The sequence below is a fragment of the Orycteropus afer genome, unplaced genomic scaffold, assembly GCF_000298275.1.
Source record: "Orycteropus afer afer isolate SDZICR_OR568_19922 unplaced genomic scaffold, OryAfe1.0 scaffold00287, whole genome shotgun sequence".
Classification (NCBI taxonomy): Eukaryota; Metazoa; Chordata; class Mammalia; order Tubulidentata; family Orycteropodidae; genus Orycteropus; species Orycteropus afer.
The window spans coordinates 1,035,348-1,041,160 of record NW_006921874.1 but is presented as its reverse complement, the minus strand read 5'-3'; positions in this window follow the sequence as shown (position 1 = coordinate 1,041,160).

The following is a 5,813-nucleotide window of genomic DNA, read 5'->3' as shown; positions in this document are numbered from 1 at the left end:
GGAGGGGTCACTATGAGTTGGGTCCGACTCCGCGGCACATAACAACAACAACAACAACCTGCTACAGCCACATTCCCACCTTATACGAGGATACTTAGGGTCTCCTGAGAGAAAAGTATACACCACCGTCTAGGAATTATTCTTTTTTAAATTATTTATTGTATTGAAAATATACACGACAAAGCATTTGCCAATTTAACTTTTTTTTTGTTATCGTGGGGAGATTATATATATATATATTTTTGTTGTTGTTGTTGTTGTTATGTGCCAATGTGCCATCGAGTTGGACCCAACTCAATGTGTGGAATCCTTGTCTGTATTGTGGTTTGAACAAATCTGTTGTAAACAATAGTCCATGTGAGAAATTTGAACACTGACAGGATGCTATTGATATCAATAAATTATTTTTTAGGTATGATAATGGTATGTGCTTATTTTTCAAAGTCTTTATTTTTTATACATGCATAATGAGATATTTATGGAAGAAATTTGCATCAAGATAATGTAATGGGGGAAGTGGGGGGCTAGATGAAGCAACTTTGCACCTGAATCACTTGGTAATTAGTGAAGGTGAACGTTTCAGTACATGTGGGATCATAGTGCTAAGTCTCTACTTCTGCATATCTTTTACAATTTCCATTTTAAAAAGAGAGAGAATGTTTTATGGCAGTATTAGTTGTAACAGGAAAGAAAGCCTAGATACAATCTTCATATCTATAAGAACCAAAGGCAAAACTATTGCCTTCCCCGTTAAGGATAGAGGAGATCTGCATGGTAGTGCTTCCAAGGCCGTAAATCTTTAAGGATGTATTGCATTGGGTAAATCTGCTGCAAAAGACTTTTTTTTTTAAGTGTTAAAAAGCAAGGATTTCACTTTGAAGACTAAAGTGCACCTGACTCAAGCCATGGTAGTTTCAATGACCTCATATGCATGTGAAAGCTGCACAGTGAATAAAGAAGACCTAAGAAGAATTGATGCTTTTGAATTATTGTGTTGGTGAAGAATGTTGAATATACCAGGATCTGCCTTGGAAGAAGTACAGCCAAAATGCTCTTTAGAACTGAGGAAGGCTGGACTTCATCTCACTTACTTTGGCCATGTGACCAGGAGGGACAAATCCCTGGAGAAGGTCATCATGCTTGGAAAAGTAGAGAGAGGGCCAGCGAAAAAGAGGAAGACCCTAAACGAGATGGATTGAAACAGTGGCTGCAACGATGGGCTCAACCTTGGCAACGACTGTGAAGATGGTGCAGGACCGGGCAGGGTCGCATTCTGTTGCATGGAAGGTTGCTGTGAGTCTAAATCTACTTGACAGCACCCAACAACAAATCGTCACTGAAGCACACCACCACATCTTTCTCTGCCAGCATGGCTGGTGGGTTTGAACCTCCGACCTTTTGATTAGCAGCTGAGTGCTTAAGCACTGTGCTACAAGGGCTCCTAATCTATAAGGAGGACTGGTTATAGAAATTACTGTACAACCACACAACGTAATACTAATGATACTGTTAAAACAAAAAAGGTAGATACCAATGTGGAACAACCTCCAAATGGAACAAGTGAAAAATATAATAAAATACAAGGAGCTCTGGTAGCATAGTGCCTAAGGCATTTGACTGCTAACCAGAAGGGTGGTGATTCAAATACACCAGCCACTCCTTGGAAGAAAGGTTGGGCAATCCTACTTCCGTAGCGATACTGCTTTGGAAACCCAAGGAGGGGTCGCTATGAGTTGGGTCCCACTCCAGGGCACATAACAACAACAATAAAATGCAGAATAATATGCCCCAAGGTATATAAAATGGGGAGATAGCTATGCACATGTATTTGCATAGCTTATCTACAAAAGTATTCTTAAGAAATTGCTGACTATGGTTGCCTCTGGGGAATGGGCTGGATATTATAGGAGAATAGGTTGAGAGGCAGGCATTTCTTACTTTTCTATTTAAAAAAAAAAAAAAACAACTTTGCTTTGATTAACACTTTAAAATATGGCCCAGAGCAGTAGTTAAGAACTGAGCTTCCTGAGTTGACTTTTGCTCATTGCCAAAGAGATGCTAGTACAATTTTTGCTGACGGGTTAATTTTGGAAGGTTAGAACACATTTTGAAGTTATCGGGGAATTGGCAAGCATTAGTACTCTCCTTTGTGTCAAAGGAAATACATGCACTCCTCACTCACAAATGAGAGAAACATTCCCATTTGGATATTCCCTAGAGGGATTTATGTTTATAACTAAACACATGTTTTCAAGGGCTACTAAACTGCAGAGGAAATTCTACCCTCTGGAGCCGTGGTGGAGATAATCCAAAACATCAGCTAATACAAACTTCATAATATTTTGTTTTGAGATGCACAATATTATTTTTAGGAGCAGCTGATTTATGTTCTCAATTACCTTTTGCTGAGGATAATAGACATATTAAAGTGAATTTGTAGTCTCTGAACACCCACCAAGAGAGGTGGTGTGAGACGTGGGCCAGAAGTGGACTTCGTGGTGGAGGAGAAGTTGAATTGTTACCGAGTCAGGAGGCACTGACTGTGGATTTGTATCTCACGCCCCACCATTTAAGCATTCTGTCATTGCCTTCATATGACCTCCTCTGCAAAACCTTTCTGAGAGGTGTTCCTTCCAAACCAAAGTTTAAAATAACAATACCGATCTGTAAGAGGAGAAGAAATCATTAGCATCCTTTCCATTTAGAAAGGAAAAAAAAGATTAGGGTATTTTTCAATTAATACATTCCACATGCACAGCTCCATTATTCCTGCCTAGTGAGTGGTGAGTCTCCCATACATCAATTCCCCCAGGTATACAGTTTAACAAGTAGGGCAGAAGCCTTAGGTAGACAGTGTGGAAAGCCAGAAATCACTGGGAATAGGGTTTTTTATTTGTTTGTTTGTTTTTGGTGAGGAGGGAGCTGATGGATAAAGCAAAAGCTGCAAAAGGTGAAGGAATGAAAACATTTCGTCCTGATCACTCTTCTTGACCTTGTGCTGGACACTTCTGGACATGCTACCTTGTTTCCTTCTCACCACAACTTAATGAAAGGAGTGAGGATGGGGAGCAGCTGCATGGGGCAGAGGAAGGGATAATGATGAGCCCCAGATTTCTAGCTTGGCCTACTGGGGTATATGTGATGTCTTTAACAGAGATGAGGGACACAGCAGGAGCTGCAGATTTGGGCAAAAGGGGTCTGTAAGGAAGAGTTAGGGAGTTCTATTTTCCACAGGATAACTGGTGGGTCAGTAGGTCCTGACGGGTCACGTGGTAGACGGTGGGTCATAACCTTTTAGCCAGTGAAAGAAACAAACCATCCTTTCTATCCCTCTGAAAATCTTAATTCCCACCATATGTTTTACTGCCCATGGCACATAACAGATCATTGGTCTATTTTTTCAATGCCAGAAACCCGGTATTTCTATTGTTCTTATCTTTGTACATTTAATACTTATATTAGCAATAGAAAAGATTTAATTTTTTTTAAGTGCAACTAACATGTACATGTGGTTCATTTACAGTAAAAGCTGTGCTGTTCTAAAGTGGCATATGTATCCATTCCTTTTCAACTTACTTCGGAAATTTATCATTTTAAAAAGTGCTTCTTTAGAGAAATGCAATTATCTACTAAAATATGAAAAAATGTTCAGCTTCACTCAGTTAAAGAATGCACAATAAAACATTATTTTTATTTCACCACAATAAAATATTTTTTAAGAAAGTCAATCTTACATGACCTTAAAACACACAGACACAGACACACTGTGTATTACACATTACTGTGTATTCCCCATTACTGTGTATTCCCTATTACAGTGTGTAATAGGGAAAAAGAGACCCCAGATTCAAACAGGTTCAATACACACACTTTTCTTAAGCCTTGGACAGGACAAAGACAAAACAAAGACAACCATCCTGGATAAGAGAAACTATCAGCATGTAGACAGTACAGAAAGCTGAATGGAGTCCGTTGGGTCATGGCCATGGGGCTAATTATACATGATTGAAAACAAAAGGAATCGTCACAAAATCATGACTGGTGGCGGATCAATTCATCACTGTTACAGGTGGGACTAGAGAAGTGGGGAAAACACCTTGATTAGGATACATACACAATTGAAGATAGAAAAGGGTTACAGTATTGGTTCTGGGCCTTGACTACCTGGCTCAGTGGTGGTCCAGGTGTGACTTATGACCATGCAACCTGAGTCACAGCCACAAGGTGGCTACCAAACAATACCAAGACCCCAACCTTCATTTAAACTAGAAAAGGACACACTCAGGCAAGTTCCCTAGTTCTTTGTGTGAATATAATCTACTTTCAACCACACACTTCCTGAGGGCAAACTGGCCCTCCTTAGGTTTGTTCTAGAACTTGTCTGTGGTATATAGCCACAGTGCTGGTTTAATGGTCAGAAAGAACACAAATGGCATTTGAAACTTATGTCAGGCCTCAAAATGGAGTCAGGGCTCCCACTGCAGACCACAGCCTCCCACAAACCCAAGTGCTTTAGAATTTAAGCTTTAATACAACACACACAAAAAAAATCCTAAACATTGACAGATGGTATTTCTATATATGTATTTGTATGGCATAATTTCTAAGGCACTTGACAGCTAACCAGAAGGCTGGCAGTTCAAACCTACCAGCCACTCCTCAGAAGGAAGGATGGACAATCTACTTCCGTAGTGGTACCACTGCAGAAACCCAGGCAGGGGTCACTATGGGTCAGGTCGGACTCGACGGCACATAACAACAACATAAAAATGTCCACATACATAATAGAGTGATAACTTCTTAGCCATAACCAAACACCTCGAGAGAGTGAGTTGCTAGGCCTGTGGACCCAGGACCCTTGTCACATCAAGCTCTATTGGCATAACGTAGTACACCAAAACACAATCAATGTTACTGAATTGCAACATGTCTTTTAGATATTTTGTCAGATTTTTTTCCCCTAAATATTTCATATTTTTGAATCCTGGTGATGTAGGAGGTAAGGCATTTGGCAGGTAACCAGAAAGTCAGTGGTTCAAACTCACCAGCTGTTCTGTGGGAGGAAGATGAGGCAATCTACTTCTATAAGGACTTACAGCCTTGGAAATCCAATGGGGGTTGCTGTGAGTTGGAATTGACTCCATGGCAATGAGAACTAGGGAACTTGGCTGAGTGTGTCCTTTTCTAGTTTAAATGACAGTTGGGGTCTTGGTATTGTTTGGTAGCCACCTTGTGGCTAAGACTCAGGCTGCATGGTCATAAGTCATATCTGGACCACCACCTAGCCAGGCAGTCAAGGCCCAGAACCAATACTGTAACACTTTCCTATCTTCAATTGTGTATGTATCCTAATCATGGTGGTATAGTGGATTGTAAAAGGCATTGCTTGTTTTTATTTCAATTTCCTATTATTGCTTATTGCAGAGCCCTGGTGATGTAATGGTTAAGTGCTCAACTGCTAACCGAAAGGTCAACGGTTTGAATCCACCAGCAGCTCCACAGGAGGAAAGACCAGGCAATCTGTTCCCATGGATATTACAGCCTAGGAAACTCTATGGGGCAGTTCTACTCTGACATATAGGGTTGCTATGAGTTGGAATCAACTCAACAGCACACAACATTGCTTATTGCGTGTTGTTGTTGTTGTTATGTGCTGTGGAGTCAGACCTGACTCATAGCGACCCCTCCTTGGGTTTCTGAGGTGGTATCTCTATGGAGGTAGATTGCCCAACCTTCCTTCCGAGGAGTGGCTGGTGGGTTTGAACTGCCAGCCTTCTGGTTAGCAGTCAAGTGCCTTAGGCACTACGCCACCA